The sequence below is a fragment of the Ochotona princeps genome, chromosome 10, assembly GCF_030435755.1.
Source record: "Ochotona princeps isolate mOchPri1 chromosome 10, mOchPri1.hap1, whole genome shotgun sequence".
Classification (NCBI taxonomy): Eukaryota; Metazoa; Chordata; class Mammalia; order Lagomorpha; family Ochotonidae; genus Ochotona; species Ochotona princeps.
In genome coordinates this window covers 67,282,406-67,307,366 of record NC_080841.1, presented here as the reverse complement: position 1 = coordinate 67,307,366, position 24,961 = coordinate 67,282,406, and the positions used below count along the sequence as shown (strand labels likewise).

Below are 24,961 nucleotides of genomic sequence, written 5' to 3'. Positions count from 1 at the left end.
TCCCTTTGAATTTCCCATTCCTCTGGAAGATTGGCTTAGGGAGGCAGTATCTCCTTTCAGGGCCCACAGAAGCTGCAGGGAAGCCACTGCTCAGCCTCTCCCTAAACAAGTGTTCTTGCTCCACACACCAACCCCAGGCCAGCTGCATCCTCATGCACTTGGAAGGGAGCTCAGTGTTACTTTCGCTGCTGTGTGGGCTGCTGCCCGTGTGCTCTGTGTAAGCATCAGGCCCGGTTGTCACAGGCCCCTCCCCTCCCCATCCCCGGGCCAAACACAGTGCATTCTCATGGGGAAGGTCTCTGTTGGTTGGTGCTCTAATATGTCTCCCCAGGCTCCAGGGCTTCGCTCTTACCCATACCACAGGCCTCTGGACCTATACCACAGGAATCTCTGGAAACTCGGGCCTGACTTGGGCTGTCAACAGTGCTGAGTGTGTCTCTGAAGCACAAACATCTCATTTGAGCTCCAGTGAGTCCCCTCTGCTCAAAAGATGGCCCAACTCCTTAGACCCCTGCACCCATGTGGGAGACCCAGAGAAAGCTCTTGTCTTCTGGTTTTTACTTGACCCAACCCTGACCATTGTGACCATTTGGGAAGTGAATCAGTGGATGGAAGATTCTCTCTCTTTTTCTTTATCCCTTTGTCTCAAATAAATAAATCTGTTAAAAAGATTCATTTATTTTTATTGGAAGGGCTGATTTATAGAGAGAAGGAGATACAGAGAGAAAGATCTTCCATCTACTGGTTCACTTGCCAAGTGTCTGTGATGGCCAGAGCTGAGCTGATTTGAAGCCAGGGACCAGGAGCTTCCTTTAGGTCTCCCATGTGGCTACAGGATCCCAAGGCCTTGAGCCATTCTTCATTGCTTTTCTAGGCCACAAACAGGGAGCTGAATGGGAAGTGGAGTGGCCAGGACACGAACTAGCACCCATATGGAATCCCAGCACATGCAAGGCCGGGATTTAGACACTGATTCATTGCGCCAGGCCTATCAAATAAATAACTCTTTAAGAAGATGCTCGTGGGAAATAGAATTCAAAGACTATTTTGGTGCAAAATTTTGAAATTCATGTATAGTTTTTCTTGTGCTGTATGTTTCCATAACCTTATTGAGGACTCTTTATGGATATCCATAAATGTATTCATAGATACAGTGGAGAGCTTCTCATTTGACTATAGCTATCTTTAGCTGAGAAGTACTAATCCAAATTCATGATTCTCCTGCTTCTCTATGAAAATTCTTCAAATGACAGTGGTTAAGAATTCAGATCCCTGAGTCTCTATTCAGACTCACTCATTTGAAGTCCCTGGAGTGGACCTAGGGATTTATTTTCCAACATGTCTCCTGGGCTGTTTTCATACTTAGCAGGTCCCACAGGGCAGGGCAGAGCTCTGCAGTCTTTCAACCCCAGGTCATGGTACTGGGAGCAGGATGCTGCATGTCTAAGTGGCCATTAGGACTGCTTTTCAGCACTTGCCAGCGGGCAGATGTCCTGTATCTTCCCAAGCTGGGGAAAACCACATGCTAAGCTTGTTCCCACAGCACCGAGGGAATGGTGTCCTTGCTTCATTTACACACAGACCCTGCTGTGCTGTGTGTGGCAGGACATGAACATTTCTTTTGCTTTATCCCCTGTGGGGGACAAGGGACCCTAGGCCTTCCTTGAGAGCTGGTATCCTCATTGCCCTAGCTGTTTCTCTTCAGAGGAGTAGACACAGAGCTACTGAGAGCATTGCAATGTGGGTAATGGTTGCTATGTGTAGCCATCCTGCTCTCACCAGCAAAAAGATGGCTTTCAGAGCCCTCAGGGATTATACGGAAATGTGGCTTTGCCTCTGCAAACTCTTCAAGGAGAGAAGGGGCCTGATGCAGCACAAACACCCTGAGGTTTGGGTGAAATCTCAGTGTGTTGAATGAGGTGCCATCATCGGACACTACTGCATTCTCTCCGTGTCTGAAATGGCCTAATGACTTAGGTAGCAGCAAAACAAGCATTTAAAAAGAAAAGTTGCCCCCAAATTCATAAATAGCAAACTCACAGCTATGTCCTTGGTGGCAGACCAAGTGGCTTAAGCAAACTCACGAGCTGCTGAGATTGGTTTCCAAGTGGAATTAGGTTCATTTCTCGATGAGGAAGAAAAGGGCGGCTCCTTGCAGGGGTTTGTCCTATCCATTGGCTCTGCAAGCTCTGTCCAGCTCGCCAGGCCCCTCCTACTGAACCAGAGTGTTGAATGGCATCTGTGTTCTAGACAAAGCAGTGGTGTCTTATAACACAGAAGCAATTCTGGTTTTATGTTTACAGTGGCTCCTGAACATCTGGATGGGGGCAGGAAAGAAAGATGTTAGTGTGTTGCAGGGGAAAAGAAAAAGCTGCTTCCCGAAGTGACCCCCTGGAGAACCAGTTTTTCTTACATGACCCCGGTGAGTGGTTTTAATATCATCTTCCTAACTAATATCCCAATATCTCCAGATATCTTGCACCTGAAGACTAGGAAAATCACTTCTCAGCTCCAAATCAGCTGAAGGGTCCCAACCTTTCCTTGGGGAGCTTGTGTCCCTCAATATCTCATGCGTGCTCCCCAGTAAAGCTTCATCTGGGCACTGCTGCCCTCCGCTTATGGAATCGTGGACTCCTATATCCCCATGTGGGTCAGTATTCATGCTTCTGTATGCACTTAGCAGTTGCTGATGGCTGTGTACGTCACGGTGGCTTAGGGTTGGGCTGAATGTGGTGGTGGGTACTAAATATTCCCAGTACCATCCTTGTTCCTACACACAGCCCTCTCCTGACCCTTGTCAAGTGTGTCAAAGCCTTGAGCACCTCTAGATATTGCATTCTCCCTGGACAGCAGTGCCCACATTGCGATGGAAATATAAGATGACAGGACAGGTCTTCCATCAACTCTGAGTTCATTTTGTTCCCATGGGCCCTGAACAGCACTGCTTGGAGCTAGCCTGTCAAAGTCCCTCTTGATAACCCCAGTGACATCCCCGAAGGCTTCACATTGCTTGGTTGGCTGTCATGTTTGGACTAAGCTGGGGGATGTGGACAAAGACCTTTCCTTCTCCATTGGTCTGGACCAACCAACCCCCTCCTTATTTCTCTTTCTGTAGAAATCTAGAATGCTTATGTGGATTAGCGATACAAATAAACACTTCCAAATTTCCCCAGTTCTTTGCTTGGAAGCCATGTAAAGTCAGTGTCATGTTCTGTAGCCAAGGAAAACTAAAACATTCAGCACAAAAAGCTTCCATGAAGAGTTTGTGGAATTACTAGATGAACAAATGAAGCAGTTGTGTTATAAACTGTAGAGGAGGGGCTGGCATTTTGGTGTGGCAGGTAAAGTCACCACCTGTGATGCTAGCATCCCATATGGATGCTAGTTTGAGTCCTAACTGCTTCGCTTCCCATCCAGCTCCCTGCTAATGGCCTGTGAAATCAGTAGAGGATGACCCAAGTGCTGAGTCCTGGCACCCATGTGGGAAACACAGATGAAAGACGAAACTCCTGTCTCTATGTAACTGTTTCAGATAAATAAATAAAATCCTTTTAAAAAGCTCTTAGATAATACAAATGAAAGGGTTTCTTCATACAATTTTGTTTAACTCCACACATAATTTTGTTATTGCATGAATTTTCTATGAGCTTTATGATGACCTCACATCTGGGTGATAAATGGCTACCTCCTGCCCACCTTGCTAGGTGTCAAGAAGCTGATGAGGCTGGGGATGGCGTGGAGGGAGGCAGCTCTTTGGGGAAAAGGCTGACTTGCTTCTGGGGTTCTAGGAGTAAGGAGAGTGTGAGAAGGTAACTGTTACGGGAGATCATTATGCATATTTTAAATATATTCATTTTTATTTGAAAGGCAAATTTATATAGAGAAACAGAGAGAGAGAAAAAAAAAATCTTCCATCTGCTGGTTCATTTCCCAAAAAACCCCAATGCCTGGCCTAAAGCCAAAAACCAGGAGCCGGCAGTTTCCTCCAAGTGCCCCATGAGCATACAGTGCCCAAGGACTTGGGCCATCCTTCTCTGCTTTCCCAGGCCATTATCAGAGATCAGGATTGGAAGTGGAATAGCCAGCACTAGAGCTGGTGTCCATATGGGATGCCAGTGCTTCAAGCAGAGGATTAGTTTGTTGAGCCACCATGCCAGCTCTACCATATTCTTCTAATTGGTTCTTTACTTGAGTCCTCAATGACATTAAGGAGGTGGGGACACAGTCTCATCTTTTAGGAAGGAAAATGTGATCTAGAGTATTCTACTTTTCTAAGATCACTTAATGTGCCAAAGATAGTAGTGGGGTGACAACCTGCAGGAGAGGAAACACTCAGAGAATAGAAATCTAAGGTAATCACCTAAACTTGCTGTCAGAGCTATGTTCAGCTGTCAAAGCAACTCATTCGAAAGCAAAACAGCCAACCAACCAGAGCAATCACTAAGCTGCAGCTGTGACACACAGAGATGTCCTGGGCCTAGGAGGAGACCTGGAGAGGACCAGCCATTGTCCTTGCAAAGATTAGCCAGAGAAACACTTAGAAAGTGACCAGCCATATTCGTGTTAAAGCTAGTCACTTCAGTTCAGTGTGTGGGGGGGAGAACAGCAGCCTTCCAGGATGACACACAAAGTCTTTGGGTGCAATGCCATTCCCATCTCAGCTACTGTGGCAACAGTTTTTTACTGACGCTAGAGAAATGTAAGCATGCCATGCCCCTGCTCAGGCTGCCTCCCACAGTTCCATTCTCACCAGACGCGGGAGTTAGACTTTATGCTTCATGATCAGCTTGGCTTTTCTTGCCAGCTTGCTCCCAGGCTCCTGGGCGTCAAGGGCTAAGGAGGGTGTTCCACACACTCCTGCCTTCCATTGTGCCGCTCCTGTGGCCTGCATTGCCAGCCTTTTCATTCTGCTGTCCCCTGAGCCTCATCATAACTCCTTCAGGGGATGTGTATGTGTGTGTGTGTGTGCAAAATACCCAATGCCTAAGTGGAAAAGTGAAGTTTTTTTTGTATTATTTTCTTCAAAAATCTGCCCAGAAAGAATTAAACACTTACCTTTTATAGAGCTTTATTACTGGCTTTGCCAGGGGAATGAGAAAGCAATGTTTGTTTAATGAATCCATAAATCAAATGACACACAAATCCTACAGAAAAAAAAATAGGTTTTAGGAGAAAATAAATCTGAAGTCTATTGAGGGGGAGTTGAAAGCCTCCAGATAGTTTCTGTTTTTCCCCCTTTCCAAATGCATTCCCAAGAGCCATGACTGCCTGTCCCTGCTTTGGAATTGTGTACTCAGAGGATGGACAGGCTGCTATAACTGCAGTCAGGGAAGATTCCATACTAAAAGGAATCAAGGAACTGACTCCTGGAAGACAAACTGTAGATAAATGGCCAGAGAGGAGGGACAGCATACCATGGCAGAGAAGCATGAGGAATGGTGTTGGGGAAGGAAGATGAGTCTGCCATCTCCCAAGGCTGACCACTTACACATTGTCGCTGAGTGAGGACAGAATCACTGCGTTGCTGGAGTATGGGACCCTGCATTAAATTGGGGATCTTCTCAATCCCCAATTGTGAGTGATAGATTGGACTGTGAGACTCAACGACATTGTTGCTTGCTTTGTATAGAGACTGAAGAGGGAGCTTCACGTGTCCTGGAGGAGGGAGACAGGAGAGGGCAGAGTGACTCCAGCAGGTGAAGTCCAGATGAGAGCAGGAATTTAGCATGAGCATGGACAAGTTGTTGCCTAGTAAAACCAGAAGACCCAAGAAAGACCCAGACTCTTGTGGAAGTTGGTTTTGTTTGTGTGTATTTTTTTTATATGTATAAAGGCAAGTTTTAGCAAATAAGTCTGACAACTAGGGAACTTTTAAGTTACCCACCCAGGAGTAACAATCTCTTCTTTCATCATCTGGCCTTCTTTTGTATTAGTTATATGAAATCCATTGGTCAGCATTCTCAGAGCGTTTGTGCCTTCTCTCGATTATTTGAGGTTTACAGTGAATTGTTTACCTTGAATGTGAAGATACGTATATACAGGAACAATCAAAGATAAGCTGAAAAGGTTAGGGACAAATCTGTATATAACAGGCTTTTCCATGTGTTTCACAGTATCAACTCCTCAACTTACGGTGAGGTTACATCCTGACAAATCCATTGCAAGTCTAAAATATATTTAGCTTAAGGTCAGCACTGAGACATAGTGGATTAAATTATCACCTGCCACATTGGCATCCCTTAAAGCTCCGGTTTGGCTCCTTCCTGCTCTACTTCTGATCTAGCTTCTAGCTAATGTACACAGGAAAGTAGCAGAAGATGGTCCATGTGTTTGGTCCTCTGTCATGCATGCATGAAACCCTAGAAGAAACTCCTGGTCTCATTTTGGCCTGGCCCAGCCCTGGTAATTGTAGCCATTTGGGGATGGAAGATTTCTGTCTCTGTTTCTCTCTCTGCGACTATGCCTTTCAAATGAATAAATAAATCTTAAAAAAGAAAAAAATAAAGAATTTATTTAATATGTATAAACCATTGATCATTTTCTTTTTTTAAATTTTTATTTATTTATTTATTTAGTTAGTTTTTTGTTAATTACATTGCATTATGTGATACAGTTTCATAGGCTCTGGGATTCCCCCAACCCCTCCCCGTGCCCTCCTCCCATGGTGGATTCCTCTACCTTGTTGCAGTATTACAGATCAAATTCAGTCAAGATTCTTTCATTGCCAGCATATACCAAGCATAGAGTCCAGCATCTTATTGTCCAGATAAATTCAACAGTTTCTTGGGGAGACATCTCTGGTCTAAAGGCAGAGCTGGCAGAATATCATCCCGCTCAATTAAAAGCCACAACATAACATCAACAATTTACAACATTATGGAATTAATTGACATGGTATTGAGTAACCAATATGTTTAAAAATGCAAGTTCTTAACCACCTCCTGTGACTACTTCATTGACATTTCAATTTTAGTTTATATGCCACTGGCTTCTATACACCTTAAAATGGCTATAGGGTACTATTCAGCTGTCTCACGTCTATTTTCATTTTAGTATTTAGCAGTTTATAGTGTTGAAGCATATTTTTGCTGAACCTGGCAGATTTTAGGATAGTCTAAACTGGCTTATAACTCTAACAAGGCATATGTCAACAGTTGAGGTGCAGAACAGTTTTAGGAGGGGTGTGCAGAGAAATCTTCAATACCTTAGTGAGGAATAACTAATCTTTGTGTCCTACCTAGTAAGGTATATGTGAATCCACGCTGACCATTTCCTGTCTGGTTCTAAGCTTTCCTTGTTGTTCTCTGTCTATTCTAATTATTTGTTGTTGTTGTTGTTTTGGTGTGGGGGGAGGGACCTCTGGAGCAACCATGATGGTCATTGCAAGAGAGGGTGGGGATCCAAAGTTGAAACTAAGTAAGGACCAGAGAAAGCTCCTCTCCCTAGTCCCAAAGGAAGTTTACTATTCTTCTGTTTCTGCGGACCTCTCAGGGTTCCTGGCTGTTGTTCTGATGACCTTGGATCCTGCGAGGATGGATTTGGGCTTCTTCCATCCCATGTGGTAGATCCAAACAGGGGTGGGTGACCTTAGAGTTCTCGGCCTCCGAAGCATTGACCATTTTCTAATCCTTGTTTAACATGCTCAGGACACTTAGACTAATGTACGTTGGGTGCAATATCTGACACAAAGCATAACATGTTGAGTGTCTCGTGTAACTTACTGAATACTATAGTGAAATTGAAAAAACAGTGGTGATATCGGTATACTTCCATATCATCTTATAGTTGAAAAATCTTCCAGTAGAATTGCTATCAAGTCAGGGACTGATTGTGCTTCACTGTGCTTCTGGGGTTTGTTTATGTGTGCAGTTACTTGGAGCTGATGTTGTGGCATAATGGGTAAACCTGCCATCTGTAATGCTGGCATCACATATGGGAGCCAGTTCATGTCCTGGCTGCCGCATTTCTGATTCATCTCCCTGTTAATGACTTGGGAAAAGCAATGGAAAATTGCGTACGTGTTTGGGTTCTTACTATTTATATGGGGGATTTGGAAGAAGTTTTTGGTCCATGACTTTGGTCTGGCCAAACCCTGGCTGTCACAGTTGTTTGGGGAATGAGTCAGCAGATGAACCTAGAACTCCATCTAGGTCTGTTACTTGGGTTCCAAGGACCCAAGGAGTTAGACTATCATCTGCTGCTTTCTCAGGTGTAGTAGCAAAACCTGGATCAAAAGTGGAGCAGCAGGGCCTTGAACTAGTACAACATGGGATGCTGGTGTTGTAAGCTGCAGACGAACTCTGTCCTACAATACCAGCCCTTTCATGCAGGTTCTGAGGCACCGATAAAAGTGTTCAGTATAGCATTGGTGGGAGAACAGAGACTAGAGCTGGGAGATGATTTAAAAGCCAGAGACTTAAGCCAAGCATGGGGTGGACCCAGGGCTGGCTCAGAAGCCATGAGCTCCCCTCAACTCCTCTAAACTCCAGTACAGATTAAAGACCTGCTGAGTCAGATGGGATGCTGTGGCGAGCCATACTGCAATGAGTCAGGAGGCAATCCTTCCCAGACTCATGGATTACATCTCCTCTCAGCTATACACAAGGATGGGTCCACAGGCTACAAAGCAGGATCAAAGCAAACTGCAGCTTGAGCTTCATCAAGATGACATCCACTGAGAGGACATAAGCTGGGAGGAAGGCATGGGCCCAGAGCAGGCCCACTGATTCTTGCTCTTTAGGAAACAGGATCATGGGCTGTTGAATGGAGGCAATCAGGTGGGATCATGCTGATGAAGAAATGTACAGCCCGGAAGCACCCTGTAGACTAAGACCACAGCAGATGCAACACCAGGCTCAGGAACTTTCAACTCTTCCCAGAACCTCCCCATTCTGGCAGGGTTGGTCATTCTCCCCTTGCTGGGCTTCCTTCCTAAACTTATTTTCCAAGTTTGCCTGCTTCTCAGCTGGAGATTACACCTCCTCAGATCAAATCTCATGGGCTGCGCCGTGCACAAGTTATTGCTCCCAGGGGTGGGCTTCAAAAAATTTCCAGAAAACGGAGTAGAGTAAATGGACTAAAGGAAAGCCTTGTCTCACTTTTTTTTTTCTTCTCTGCCAATTCTCCCCTTCTGTCCTGCTGTTCTTGCACTCCACATCAGGTCTACATGTCAGGGTAGAAGATGTAGTTCTGTGGTTCATTCTCAGTTGTAAATGAGAGTATTTGGTGACCAAGGTTTAGACCAGATCCCACCTGAAGATGTCTGCTGATGACTTTGTCTAGTGATGTCCCCAAGATCCCTATCTCTCTCCATTTACCATCCTTTTGTGAAGAATTAAAGCTAGTCTGTGTTAATAATAATTATAAGTGAACTGTTACTCAGTGTTTAGCATATGCTTAGCATAGTCACTCAGAATAACCCACTTAATTTTCTCCCAACATTTGAATTGGTATTATAGTCTTCCCATGTTATGGGATGAGGAGCCTGAGATTTAGACATAAACATTTGCCCAAAGTCATTGCAGAGGGTTAACTGGTAATCCCATTCGCCCCCTCCCCCTGGCAAAGATATAGCCCAACCCCTTAAATTTGTGAATGTAAATTAATTTGGAATCTTTGAAGATATAAAAAAGGATGAAATCACCCTGGATACCACCAGAGTGGGCCCTAAACTCTATGATAAGTGACCTTGTAATTGACCAAAGATGATGACACAGGCAGAGGAGAGAAAAACATGTGATGATGAAGAGCAATTGGAGTGATGTGCCCAGGATTCAAGAAGTCGAGGAGAGCTGGTGGCCATCACAAGCTGGAAGAGTCGAGGGAAGACTCCACTTTGCACCTTCAGAGGGAGGCCTTCTGGGCTCTTTAACTGTGAACAGAGAGAGTGCTGTGGTTTGAAGCCACTCAGTTTGTACCAATTGGTTACAGCAGCTGTGGAATCTAAGTTGTCACAGGGCTCCTAAGTGGTAGAACAAAGAGCTATAAAGTTAGAACTGTTATAACAACCAACCTTTTTTTGTAATAACTAACTTTTAGCCAGCCTTTATGCAAAATAATCAGTGATGCCCAAAAAGTTTGTAGTTTTTACAAAGATTTACTTGAAAAGCAGAATCACACACACACACATGGGGGGAGAGAGAAAATATTTCATCTGCTGATTCACTTTCCAAATGGTCTCAACAACCAGGGCTCAGGATCTGCATCTGAGTCTCCCATAGGGGTGGCAGGGGTCATCCTCTGCCTTTTTCTGGGCCAATTCCCAGGAGCTGGATTGGAAGTATAACAACCGGAACACAAACCAGCTCCCATATGCGATGCCGTTGTTTCTGGTGGCAGCTTTACCCGTTATGCCATACTGCCTGATCCACAGTCTTGAAATGTTCCTGGAAAGCAGCTCAGTAAACACACTTGTCTTTTCTCCTTGGTGAGATCCCAGTGGCAGGATTTGGTGTGGCTTCCTCTCAGATCCTACCAGTTCTGTCTGTCAGAATCTTCTTGCTCTCTCTCTAAAACTGAGCCTATGGGTACCCTAGAGAATCCAAGTTTGTGTGTAGTTCCTGTCATTTAGGAATCAGTTTCAAACATAGACATGCATGCCTCATGTTCAGATGTGTCCAGAATCACAAATAAGGACATGAATAAATGAAATGACAGTAGGTTGAATTGTGTGAGAATGCACCGGGTTAGCCATTCCCAGGATGCCGGTGGAGGCAGTTCCGAGAAGTGGCTTGTTCTTCTCTCTCACTCATGTTTTCTCCTTAGAGGAAGGTCTCCACGGCATGCCCGTCATCATACTTGACTCTTACTTTGGCTGAGAGAGAGGGTTTTTTTTGTTGTTGTTGTTTTTAGTTGACACATACGGTCTGCAAGGGTAGGGAAGAGGAAACAGAGAGAGAGATTGGATAATGGATGCACTCAGCTCTTAAATGAAGCTATTCCAGGGTCCTTTGGCTACCAAGGTCTGTGTCTGCGACACACACACACTCATGGTACCATCAGTCCCTGATCCCCCACACAAGAAGCCTTGACACTGAACCTTACAATATGAAAGCAAGACCCAGCCTTCTGTCCATCTCCCTTAAGCCATCTTGTCCTTTCTTGTCCTGTATCAAAAAGTCATTCGTTGAGTTGAGGAAATGATGCAGGTTGCCTTACAAGGTTCTAGTCACCTGACTCAAAGAGTCATTTGCTTCTCCAGCAGATAAAAACTTTGATGCCAGTGTTGCTCTCAAGTGACTTGTGCATGGGAATTCCAGGTCTGGCCAGAATGTAACTGCCTCTTGCACATAACCTGCAGGCCAGCCAGAGCTCACTTACCTGGCCATCATAAATTCTTACAAAGCACAGTACTGCTGATCACTCACAGGAGGGCACGAGGTTTTTTTTCTCATTAAACTTTGTTTTAATGGGTCTCAAAATTCTGTGACAGGTTTTTGGTCAAGTTGTTTCCATTAAAAAGTATTGATTTTAAAAACTAATAACTTAAAACTGCCACACACAAAAAAATGGTCCACAAAACATTTTCCTTTCCTTCTGAAGGTTTTACGATGCATTGTTATCATTAATCAGCCTTTTACTATTAAACTTAAATGGCCAATTGAGACAAACAGTTCTGAGACCGTTCTTCCACCACTGATTAAGACTGGGGTGGCAGGTGTTAGGGATAATATTCATTTAGCCTTCTGAGCTTTCTGGGCAGACTTGGTGACCTTGCCAGCTCCACCAGCCTTCTTGTCCACTGCTTTGATGACACCGACGGCAACTGTCTGCCTCATGCCACGGAGAGCAAAATGACCCAAAGGAGGATAGTCGGAGAAGCTTTCAACACACATGGGCTTGCCAGGGACCATGTCAACAATGGCAGCATCACCAGATTTCAGGAATTTAGGGCCAACAGGAGCTTGACCGTAAACTAATCATGCACCTCTCATCTCAGTCCCATTTTCAATCTGTAAGAACCTTTACCCTTAACTCCTTAGGCAGCCTGGGAATTAAGCAATTGCTCTCTGGCTTCTTGCTCTATGCTTTGCAATATAGACCTATTTTCTTCCACCATCCTGATGTCATTGAATGGCTTCCTGTGTGTCAGGTGAGTGGACACAGTTTGGAGGTCCTACAGCAATGTCTCCAACTAGTTTGGGGTGTTGTTCAACAATAACCTTAGGTAGTGCTTGTTGTCCTGGATGCTGTGACACAGAAAGGCCAGGCCACAGGAAGGTGGGCAGGGCTTTGCAGAACTCCTGAAGACCTGGAGGTGCTGCCCCAGATGTGTGAGTGAGACCAGGAAGGTCACACTGGAAGGCAGATGATTTCACATCTGTAAAACTGAGCTGACTGCTTTGCTATTGGACTATTTAAAATGGGGAGGATTGTGCTAAGAAGTTGATTACTCCATAGCTTGCTTTACAGCCTTCCACCTGGAACTTCCTTATATGTATAGCAAAGAAGACATTCTAGATAAAGCTAAATGTTTTTCAAGGGGTGCACTGAACTGAGCTGCTGCTTGCAACTTCCCACATCCAACCTCTGCTTCCCATCCAGTTCTCTGCTGATACACCTTGGAAGAGAGCAGAGAATGGCCCAAGTGCCTGGGATCCTGCCACCCATGTAGGAGACTCAGATGGACTACCAGGTTCCTCACATTAGTCTGGACCAGACCTGGCTGTTGTGGCCATTTAGCGAGTGGTCAGCAGATGGAAGAGGTCTATCCCTCTCTGTCACTCTGCCTTTCAGATGAATAAATAAGTCTTAAAAAGTATTTGTTGAAGCATTTTCTGAATATTTATAAAATGTAATCCTTGATTAAAGCAGCACAGTTTTAACATCTCCTTTTAAGTGATTTTCATCCTATTGGTGATTAGACCTTCTAGCAAGTTCCAGTAAGTTCTAGTTCTGACTTTGTTAAGTTGTTTCAAGGCATGAGACAAACCAATGTGCTAACTCCTATCCAAGGGGTGTGTGTGTGTGTGTGTGTGTGTGTGTGTGACAAACCAGATACATAGTTTTTATGTCCTATTGGAATAATCTTTGTGTTCTCTGTCTTTTATTGAGTTCTCTTTGTTTAAAAACAGCAAAAGTTATGTACTTATTTTAGAAGTATTTGAGTGATCACTTTATGCCAATAATTAACTCTTATCTATATTGTGCCATGTAAATGAATCCTATTCCTTCTTGACATCCTTGACAGACATTGAAAAATTCAAAAGGTTTCATGTTTGGGGACTTTGATATTTCCAGTGAAGCCTGCTGGAAATGTCAAAGGATTTACCTCCCGTTGTGTAGAGATGACCTTTGATTAGGCTCTTTGGATATACTAAAACTACTGTCAAGATGTGAAGCAGTGTAAGTTTTTGAGTTACAATAACAAAATGCTGCTGATACAAATGTCCAAAAGTCATAGAAGTCTAATGATAATGTTATGTTATTAGTCATAAATGTTATCTTAATGAAAGAGGTCCAGAGGCCAAAAAAGTATAAGTATTGATAAATTTCTACGGTGGTTTCACAGCTCTGTGTGAAAAAAAAGATGTCTTTGCTTGTTGAAAAAAATTTTGTCCAGTAACTGGAAGGTTAAGGCCCCAAATTTCAAGCTGACCACAGGCACTGTTTATTTCCCAAGGTTGGTTGGTTTGTTTTGATTTTGCTTGGTCAATGCATTGATCAGAAAAAGTAATTATAGAAAATTGTTCGATTTAGCTCCCAGCAGCTTATTCCTGAGATCTGAGGAAGCTTGCTTTCTTTTGGGCTACCTGATCTTTCTTCTGGGCAAGAGACATTTGGGGATGGTTCCACCTCTTTTTAACTTCTGTCTTGGGCTTCTTCTCACACACTGGATTTTCTCACATAGTCACTTGGGCTTCTCGTATCACTCTGTCCTCGTGTCTGGCATCACCTTCTTTCTGTATTGAGGCAATTGCTTCTTGTAAGCACCTTTATCTTCTTCCATTAGGGAATGCCTGTATTCTGCAATGCTCTGCCCCAGGCTGTGCTTATGATGTAGTTTCACTTACTGCTTGCTTTCAGGATTGTAACCAGGGAATCATTTGGTACCGTGAAGGATAGACATGCCTCTATTCACAACTCCCTCTAGGGCACCAAAAACTTTGTTGCCCGCAGTAGCCCTGACAAAGCCCGTATCCAAATAGCAGGTGAAGGCTATTGACCATCAATACTTTTCACATTGTCTTTATCTCTAGCCACTTCTGTTTGTCCTTCTTAGGGTTTGTCCATGCCAAGCCTATTTGGAAGCTTGTGAGCCAGTAGCAGGCCAGTGAAATATGTTACAGGTGTATTTTGGTAGTTTATGTGCTTAAGATGTACAGACTGTCATATCCCCTTCTATATGGGCACAAGCAATCTGACAAATTGAGGTCTCAGTTCTACAAACTCTATTTGAGTGTATGTACTTATTTTTATACTGGATCATGAAGCATTTCCAAGTGTAGTAATAAATTTTGCCCTCTTGCCATCTTCTAAATTTCACTTGGTACCTCTTAAGTAGATCTTGTCTTCGACAACTTGAACAAACCCTATTCTGAGGAACAGAGACCTGCCATAATGACTCAATACAGACCAGCAGGCCCAGCAGTGCTTTGGGAGGGAGAAGAGCCAAGGTTCTTTCTGTTAATGACATATTACCATTGCTTTGTGGAACAACTTAACTTTAGACTAATCAGAATTGGCAGAATGTCCCTTCTGTCCCCAAAGTCTTGTTACCACAGGTTCTTGTCTTTGCACAAAAGAGTTAAGACATGAAATGTGGAATAGTGGTAAGAGAAGTAACAAGGAGGAGAAATACATCTGGTAGAGCAGGCAGGGGGGCCTCAGGAACGAGCTCAGGGTCCAATCTGCATTCAGGTTGGAGTTCTTATGGATGTGGGCATGGGTCCTCCGTTCCTCTTCCCCTATACCCTGTCCGAGATGTTTCTAGGTGGAGGAACTTCACCATGGCATTCTCAGTGGGGGGTGGATGAGAGTAATCTAAGCTGCCCCCAAGGAGAGGGTTGGAACCCTCCCAGCAAAGTCACCCAACAATCATTGGTCAGTGGTAAGACTCTTGATATGCAGATGTTGCTTTGTTATTTTTCTTCCCTAGTTCAAGCACACAGATGCCACCCAACAAAGTTATTAAACAAGAGCAATCTTTTAGATATGTAGTTGCTGACTTGTTCCTACATTTTTCTCCATTCTGAAACACAGAAATTCCCATTTTTCTTGTGGCACCTTGTGCATATATTAGCTAACATTTACCTTGTTACCTTGATATCCAGTTAGCTTTAAATTTAGGAGGAATTCCTCGCATTGTTGTAGAGAATTTATAGAACCACCAGCAGGGCCAGAGGAGAGTCTTGGACGCCATCAATAAAGGAATAAAGGAAATTTAAACTACTCAGTCAGCAAAGAGGCCACACTTCAGTGAACATCCCCTTCCTCCGTGTCACTGAACATCCCTGAGTTGAGACAGGACATCTGAGGTAGAAGGACATCCGCTGTGTCATCTCTTACCTACTGCCTGAGCAGCCATCAGGAGAGCTGAGGACAGACTTAATGAATAAAATATAAAGGGTTGGAGTGAACCTCCGATATGCTGGGTTGGTGAGAATGCATAGCCCTTTGTCTGTCAAAGATCCTGTCTGGATAATCTAATCTGAAAAATATCTGCTTCAGCCACATCTACTGCTAAGAAAATAGTCACTACAAAATGAAGCAATGCTTATGATGGGGTATCAGGCCGTGGTACTGACAACCCACGTGGGAGCTAATTCATGTCCCTGCTGCTCCACTTCCAACCCAGCTCCTTATCAATGGCCTAGAAAAAATAGCAGAGGATGCCCCAAAGCCTTGGGCACTTTTATGCATATGGGAGGCCTGGAAGAAGCTCTTGGCTCCTAGTTTTGGACTGGCCCAGCTCTGGTCATTTTGGCCCTTCGGGGAATGAGTCAGTGTATGGAAGATCTCTCTCTCTCTCTCTCTCTCTCTCTCTCTCTCTCTCTCTCTCTCTCTCCATTTCTCCATTTCTGTCTAATTTCAACTTTCAAGTAAAATAAATAAGTTTGTTTAAAAAATGAAATGAGGTTTTTAGGTAAATCAGAGGAAACCTTTCTACTAATGTGCCTGGGAAAGCAAGAGAAAATGGCTCATGTGGAAGACCTGGGTAAAGTTCTAGGCTCCTGGCTTCAGCCTGCCTCCATTCTAGTCATTGAAGTTATTTGGGAAGTAAACCATCAGATGGGAGATATATCTTTCTGTTTGTCTCTCTCTCTCTCTGCCTTTTACATACATAAGTGCATAAAATGGGGTTTATACATACATACATACATACATAAAAATGGGGTTGGCTATACCTGCCACAAGAACCCAACCTAGGGCCATGTTGCAGGAAGCACTGGGGTGTGAAGAAAACAGGAAGGAAGGGCAGCTACAAGTGACTGGCAGGCAGGAAGGCAGTATCTTCACCAAGATGGAGACTGAGGGAGAGGTAGCTTGGGACAGGGCTGCTGGGGGGCGGGGAGGTGGTATCAGTTGTTCATTTGGGATCTATATTTACATGAACTTTCCAAATGAACTTTGCATGTTGGGAGGAGGTGAACGAAGAGAATGCAGTCAAGCCATGAAAGGGGCTGTACTTGGACTCTGAGGGGAAGAGGGGTAGAAGCATAACAATATCTGTGAGAACTCTGTGCATCCCAACTGCGGTGGCAAATGGTCAGTTTTTGTGGCTTGATGAATGGATTTCCTGGTCAAGCAGCCCAGGGATACAATGCTGTCAGGTTGGTGAAAATCCCACTTTGGTGTCAGTTCTAGGGCCTCACCAGGGATACAAGTCCCAAGGACGGGTGTCTTTCTCTGGGGCTCACTGGTGATTCATCAGGGACCTGCTGCAGCAGGAGATCACCGGTTCCTTGCTGAGGAGTGAATGACATCTCCAGGTGCAGAGGGTTCCCACTGGCTGGGCATGATGACCCCACCAGGGAACTGAGGCCACCATATCTCCTCTCTGAAGCAGCTGAGAAGCCAGCTTCCTGGGACCCCTAGCTTAGATAGCATCATCTGCCTCCAGGAAAGGCTCAGGGATGCATGACAAAGAGTTCTGAACATGGAGTCAGAAGCCCAGGTCCAATCTTAGCCCAGGGCCGTGGATGCTAGACTTAGCCCAGTTCTTCAGTGTTTTTAAGTTGCTTCTCTCACCTCTGAAACCCCAGACTCAGGTAATGCTGGGCCTGCGTGCCTTAGAGGGCACCTTTGAGAAGCATGAGGCTTGAAGGAGGCTTTTGGTGAACTAGACTACAGGGCAATGTCAGGCACTACTTTTTTGTTTGGATAGAGAAGAAGACAACAAAGAATCCCATAGTGAACAGTGAGGTACTGACCACCCAGAACACCAGATGCTAATAATTTGCTATATTTGTATCTCCCTGTAGTCATATAGGAAGTTTAAGTTCCTCCAAGCATTCATTAGTTCTTTTCTCTTCTCTCCCTTCCTGCAAGGGACACATTTGTCATGTTTTACTTCTTCCTGTGTTTTTAACATTATAAACATTTGTTTACAGAAAGTACATAAGCACTATAATGTTTGTTTCCAATTTCATGGTAAATTCTTTTTTAAAAAATATAGGATTTATTTATTTCTATGAAAGGCAAAGATGGAGACACACAGAGAGAGAATTAGACATTTACACAAAGAGAGAGATTGCTATCTTCCATCTGTTGGTTCACTCCCACAAATGGCCCCAAAGGCCAGGCCAAAATCAGGAGCCAGGAGCTTCTTCTGGATCTCTTACATAGATGCAGGGATCCAAGCACTTGAGCTATCTTCCACTGCTTTCCCAGGCACATTAGTAGGGAGCTGGAGAGGAAGTAGAGCAGCTGACACATGGACCAGTGTGCATATGGCATGCTGGGACTGCAGACAATGGCTTAACACTGCACCACAGCATCAGCCACTCAGGATAAATTCTTTAAGTTTCCCTGGAAGCTCCTGCTCCAGCTGTTAGTCTCAGTGGTGGTAACTTTGGCTGCTCTTGGTTCTTCTTCCTCTCAAGCCACAGCTCTCTTTCCACAAACACTGTGGTTCTTTCTCTCTTCTCTAGGCTGCATTCTGAGACCAGTCTAGAACAGAGCACAGGAGCGCATGTTACTCTCCTGCAGAGGACCCTCTCTGATCCAGCCCTAAGTGGAGATGGCATGGCATTGCCAAGGTTCCCAGAAAAGGGACATGAAATTGAGCAGTGATAAACCTCTGTCCAAATTCTACTTTCTTTGAATATTTAATTAGGACTTATCCCAGGGAACCTATGTTTTAAATTACTGACCCAAACATCAGTGGGAAAGCCACCTTTCCTTACTGATGAAAGAGGTTGCAGCATTCACATCTGAGTGTGTATTACACTTTTTACTAAATCCTGCTTTACTATGTACCCTGTGCCGCCTCCTCAGAGTCTTTTCTCATGTGGAGGCAAGAGTCTATAATAGATCCAGTAGGGTCTCAGTTCTTCACAGCAGCAGAGAGGGCCCAGCATGATGGCTCAGTTGGCTAGTCCTCCCCATGCAAGCCCTGAGATACCGTACAGACACCTGTTCATGTCCCACTTGCCCCACTTCCCATCCAATTCCCTGCTTATGGCCTGGGAAAGCAGGAAAAGATAGCCCAAAGCCTTGGGACCCTGCACTTGAGTGGGAGACCCAGAAGAATCTCCCAACAGTGGGTGAAGAGGTGCAAATAGGCCTATAACTTCCCACTGCAGCAAATCCACGTACCACTTCTGTTGTTTGAGCAGCTTCCTGTGGCCTTTGGATAGAATGCAAGGCTTGAGAAAGCTGGGCATCTGGCTCTGGCCTCAGCTCTTTCCACTCTCTACTGTGACTCCCACCCCAGGAGCTGGGGGCCATTCTTATTTTGCTTCAATCTGATCCTTCTGCAGGCTCTCTTCTACTTCCAAGCCGTCCTCTGCCTGGGATGCTTGCCCTTTAGTCTCTTTTTCTCCTGCTCCTTAGCTCTAGTTGCAGCCTGGCTGTCACCCCCTGCTGGAACACCATCCCTAGCCCTCAACTGAGTCAGCATGTACACTGAAGATTTCCAGTGTGTCCTGACTTAGCTAACTATCTAATCTGTATGTTTAACTGCCTGATTTCTTTAGTTTATGTAAATCATCTGAGAGAAAGGTCTAGCCTATCCATTAGGCTTGTCACAGTTCCTGGCACACTAGGGACCCCCTAAATCTTCATTGAGTGAATGGATGAATAAGCACCATGAACAGCAGCTAAGGCTTCTAGGCTCTACAGATGGCAGAGTTCATCTAAGGTTTGTTCAGTGGATATGCACTGAGCATATGCTCTGTGCCATGCCCTAGAAGAACAGGTCATGTGGGGGACATGCGGGGCTTAGAGAGACCCTCTGCCTGATGCTTCTTGGAGAGTACCCCACTCCATTCCCCAGGCATGCCCAGGAAAGCTGTGTGCACTCCACCTGTTCTATTCCTCCACACTAGACCAACTGAAACCTTTCTCTTTCTGTCCCTAATGGAATATCAGGTAATTAGAAAAGTCACAGGACTGTGAAAAACCCAACAGCCATCTGGTCCATCCTTTCCTGTGGGAATCACTGCTTTGTATTGTGAGGCAGCATGACAGAATGCCATAACCGCTTTCAACTGTGGTTCGAATGCCAACAAGCCTGGGTGCCAGGAAGTTTTCTCTCTTATAGGCGACCTCATTGCCTTGTTGCAGTCCAAGCTCCTTTCATCTTCCTGGCTCTTGCTCCTGACTCACTCTCTCTCTCTCTCTGAGATAAATTGGATTTTTATTGGAAAGGCAGATACACAGAGAGGAGGAGAGACGAAGAAGAAAATCTGTCTGATGGTTCTTTTTCCAAGTGACCACAATGGCTGGAGCTGAGCCAATCCAAAGCCAGGAGGCTGGAGCTTCTTTTGGGTCTCCCATGCAGGTGCAGGGTTCCAAGACCTTGGAGAGTACTCAACTGCTTTCCCAGGCCACAAACAGGGAGCTGGATGGGAAGCAGGGCTGCCAAGATTAGAACCGGGGCAGATATGGGATCCCTGCACATTCAAGGTGAGGACTTTAACCGCTATGCTATCTCCCTGGGCCCATGATCTCTCTTGCTGATGGTCTGCAGGGCCTTGTGCATCTTTTGCGGCTCTAACAGTCATCCCCTCTGAGTACCAGCACCCTCGGGCTGAGGACCAAGGACTTCTCCACTCTGAGTCACTTTGAGGTAGAGGGAAGGAATCAGTCATAAAGCAGTTTGTTAGCACAGATAGAACTTAGAAGCTTGATGATGAAAGAAGAGAAAATTTATTTACACGAATCAAACGATGCGCAAACCAAGACTACACATGACATAGAAGCATACACCCTCACTCTCATACACCAACAAACATGGGAGGTTGGCAGGAAGGCAAGGTTACCAGCATGTAGGAGTCATTTTATGGTGGTGGGACCAGGAGCAGGGGTAGTGGGAGCAAAAAAGAAGTGAATGCTTGTACTTGGCAGGCAGTCTCATTTGAACAGATGATGGTGGTATGCTGCCAAGGGAAAAAATGCCAGCGAGAACTGTTCAAGTGTAGTCCCCAAAGGAAAAGCATGCGGCTCTGAGAAGAGCGCACAGCCCTTGGACACACAGGGGGTAATGTGAATGTGGGAGGAAGTGGAGTGAGCCTGGCCTATAGCTGGCACTCAGGAAGATGTGAGGAGTGTGCGGCGGCATGTGAGGAGTGTGTCGGGTGCATCCACCTGTGCAGGAGCATAGAGAGTGAGGCAGGGGACTCTGCACAATGCTCCAGAGAGTGAGAAGATCCAGGCTCTCTGTAATAGAACGAACAAACCCCAAACGGATTTTTAGATCCTTAGGTTTGCACTCCAGCATCAATTATGTAAGGTGAGGAACATGACACGCAGGGTTTTCTAAGCAAGAGTGATTTAGTATTTTTAAGGACATGTTAAAAAAAAGTCTCAGTTTTTGGAGGCTGGTCCAACAATGCCTTGGGATAAAATCCACACTCCTGACGGGTGGCTTCACTGGATCAGAATCTCATGAGGATGCTTCTTTGGTGGCCCCCTGTGCACGAGGCTCTCTTTGCTGCCTCAAGCCCCGTTCGTTTATCTTTGAACTTCATATAACTTGTGTCAGGCTTTTAAAACTTCATGCTATTATTTATGTATTTATTTTTAAAGACATATTTATGTATGTATGTATTATTTATCTATTTTAAACAGAGAGATTTTCTATCTGCTGGTTTACTCTCTAAAGGGCCACAATGTCTAAGGTAGAGTAGGCAGAAGCCAGGAGCCAGGAGCCTCTTCCAGGTCTCCCACATGGATGCAGGGGCCCAAGGACTGGGAACGTCCTCTGCTGCTTTCCCAGGTGTGTTAACCAGGAGCTGGGACAAGCAGTGCAGCCAGGACGCAAACCAGCATTCATAAGGGATGTTGGTGCTGCAGGCAGTGGTTTACCTTGCTACGCCACGGTGTCTGAACCAATAAAGAGTGCTTACGTCGCTGGTGTACAGTGGAGGAAAGTTGGGGGGAAGGTGAATCCCCTCCCCTCCAGACACCCTGGATTCCTCACAAGGGGCAGAGTGACTTGACCTGACTGACCCGAGGGATTCCGGAGTGAGTAGCTGGCGTGGGCCGAGGGAGGCCGTGGACTGAAGATGCCGGAGAGACTGATCGTTCCTGTGAGGGAACAGAAAGCATCTGAGGCAGCACTTGGTGGGGGGAGTGTGTCCCGGTCTGTTTTTGACCTTGACACCACACGGAGAATGGAGATGAGCCACCTCTGAAGACCAAGGGCGAGACTGTAGCTGACAGCGGCTGCATGGACTGTGAGAGAGGCCCGTGGGAGTCATAGGCAGCTCCACAAAATCCCCAGGGAGCCCTCCTCCGGGGAAAAGCCAGTTTTCCCTATTAACCTAGGGCATGTGATTCCAAAGCTAGATCAGGGTGAGCTAAGCTGCATACAACCTGCTCTGGCTCCTGGACCTGAGGGAGGGATGGGAAGCTGGCAAGGAAAAAAGAGGTTTACCAGGTATATCAGTTGGATCATTTTCCTCTCAAATTCCTTTGTTGGAGTTCTTAACGTCCAGTACTTCCTATATTTGGAGACAGTGCCTTTAAAGACAGGACCAAGGAGGCTTGGCATTGTGGCACAATGGGTCAAACCACTCCCTGGTTCAAATCCCAGCTGCTGCTCTACCCATTCAGCTCCCTGGGAATGCAGCAAAAGAAGGTTCAAGTGCTTGGGCCTGGACCTCAGCTGGGCAAAGAAATCCAGATGTAGTCACAGGCTCCTGGTCTTGGCCTAGTGCTGCCCCAGCTATTGTGTCATTTTGGGGAGTGAGTCTGTAGAGAGATCTCTCTGTAATGCTGCCTTTCCAAGAAACCAAGATGAAAGAAATAGCTAAGTCAAAATGAGGTCTTTAGGGAGGGCTCTAGTGCAATCTGACTAGCGTCCTTATTAAAGGAGGTGATTAGGATGCAAACACAGTGGAAAGGACATATGAGGAGACAGAACGTGGCCTTCTTAGAGACGTCAAGCTCACCAACACCTTGATCTTAGACTTCCAGCCCATGGAGGTTTCTGGCTTTAAGAATCCAGCCTGTGAATCCAGTGCAGTAGCCTAGTGGCTGAGGTCCTTGCCTTGCAAGTGATCCCATGTGGGAGCTGGTTCATGTCCTAGTAGCTCTGCTTCCCATCCAGCTCCCTGCTTGTGGCCTGGGAAAGCAGTCGAGGATGGTCCAAAGCCTTCGGACCAGTACACGCTCGGGAGACCTGAAAGAGGCTCCTGGTTCCTGGCTTCAGATCAGCTCAGCTCTGGCTATTGCGGCTGCTTGGAAGTGGATCAGTGGATAGAAGATCTTCTTCTCTACCTTCCCAGCAGCCTGAGGATGCAGGGATTTCTTCATGTTGAAAGAAGTGGGTTTGTTTTGCTCCACCGTTAATCCATTATCCTCATTTCCTAAGTCCACCAAATGAACTGAGTGAGAGATAAAGACTGAAATCATATAGCCTCAGTTCTCCGCACGCTGGCTCTCTCTTTGGGTCAATACCCTGTTACCCAGTAGCACAACCCCATGAGCATACACCCAAATCAGGGCAGGGCCAGGGTAAGGGGCACTCACCAGAGAGAGCAGTTGGTGCTTTGAGTTGTACAGAGATCCTAGGGTGGCTGTGGTAGGCTGCTCAGTTGAAGTCATTTGATCCTGTGGGCAGACCAGCCTCCGCAGTCTTCTGTAGGGAAGCTGGATATTCACTACCACTCCATAAGTTTGATTTGACAAGTCATATTGGCAATGAGGCTCCAGGGATAGTGATGTGGCTGTGGCAGGGGAATTCAGAGTGTGTTTGGAGCAAACTGACCCTGTGTTGACTGAAGGCCAGCGCCTCTTCAGTTGGAAACTGCTGACTTAGGTTTTGTACGTCACCAGGCCCTTGGAGGTGATCCAGAGATCATGACCCTGGCAAGCTCACTGAGCATCTAAGGATGATAAAGCTGCTGCACGTGGCTGTCACTTCACATACTAGCAGGAACTACCAAGAACCAAAGCCAAAATCATCCTGTGTAGGGGTTGGAATGTGCATCTGAAGGTTTGAGACAGGCCTGATCCAAAAAAAAAAAAAATGTTAAAGAAGTGCAACAAACTGTTACCATAACAAGATAAGTCCTCACAGAACTTTTTGTTAAGTTCTAGGAGCTTCTGAATTTCCCCACTCTGCAAACTGAGGCATTACTCACTGGGTGCTAGCCTGTGTAGCATCACTAAGTGCTTATCTCGAGAGCCTTTGGGGTATTTGGGGTGGGCGTGGGTCTGTTTTTCTGAAGTTCCCGTGATTCATGCAACACAGCTGCTCCCAATTTCTCAGAAAATTGACACACCTCTGTTGGTATTATGACACATCAGGTATATAGGGGGAACTATTATATGTTTATATTGTGCACACCTATCAGAATGGTGAAACTCCAGGACACTGCCAACAGCAAACATTGGTGAGGATGGGCCCAACAGGAGCTCTCCTTCATGACTTGTGGGATGCACAACGATACAGACATGTGTGCAGTTTCTAGCAAAACCATCTTATGATCCAGCAATTGTGCTCCTCAGTATTTACCCAAATAATTGAAGACCTATGACTGCACACAAACTTGCACATGAGTGGTTACATCAGCATTATTCATGAAAGTTAGAACTCAGAAGCAATGAAGATGCTCTCAGTAGAGGAGAATGGATAAATAAAACTGGTCCATCTGGACAACAGAATATCCCTCAGGGGCCCGGTGGCGTGGCCTAGCAGCTAAAGTCCTCACCTTGAAAGCCCCGGGATCCCATATGGGCGCCGGTTCTAATCCCGGCAGCTCCACTTCCCATCCAGCTCCCTGCTTGTGGCCTGGGAAAGCAGTCGAGGACGGCCCAAAGCTTTGGGACCCTGCCCCCGCGTGGGAGACCCGGAAGAGGTTCCTGGTCCCGGCATCGGATCGGCGCATACCGGCCCGTTGCGGCTCACTTGGGGAGTGAATCATCGGATGGAAGATCTTCCTCTCTGTCTCTCCTCCTATCTCTATATCCGGCTTTCCAATAACAGTAAAATCTTTAAAAAAAAAAAAAAAAAGAATATCCCTCAGTGTTTAAGAGAACAAATTGTGAAGACATGGAAACACAGGGAGGAAACATAAATTCACCTTACCAAGTGAAAGAAGCCAGGAAGGCTACATTTGGTATAATTCCAATAGTAGGTCATTACGGGAAAGGCAAGTCTATGGAGATCAATGCTTTGGGGGAAGGTGGCAGGGCAGAGAAGAGAAGCACAGAGTTTAGGGAAGTGTGCCTGTTCTGTAGGATATCACAATGGTAGATTCATTGCATTTGTATATCTTTGAACCCTGTAGAGTATCAAGTGAACCCCAGGGTCGGCTGTGGATTTTGAGAGCTGTTGGTGGGCCTGTGG

General features: G+C 45.6%; 1 pseudogene; it reads right to left on the bottom strand.

The window, feature by feature from the left end:
- Positions 1–13,694: 13,694 nt before the first annotated feature.
- LOC101522885 (large ribosomal subunit protein uL18-like) lies at positions 13,695–15,304 on the bottom strand (annotated as a pseudogene).
- Between the last annotated feature and the right edge of the window lie 9,657 nt (positions 15,305–24,961).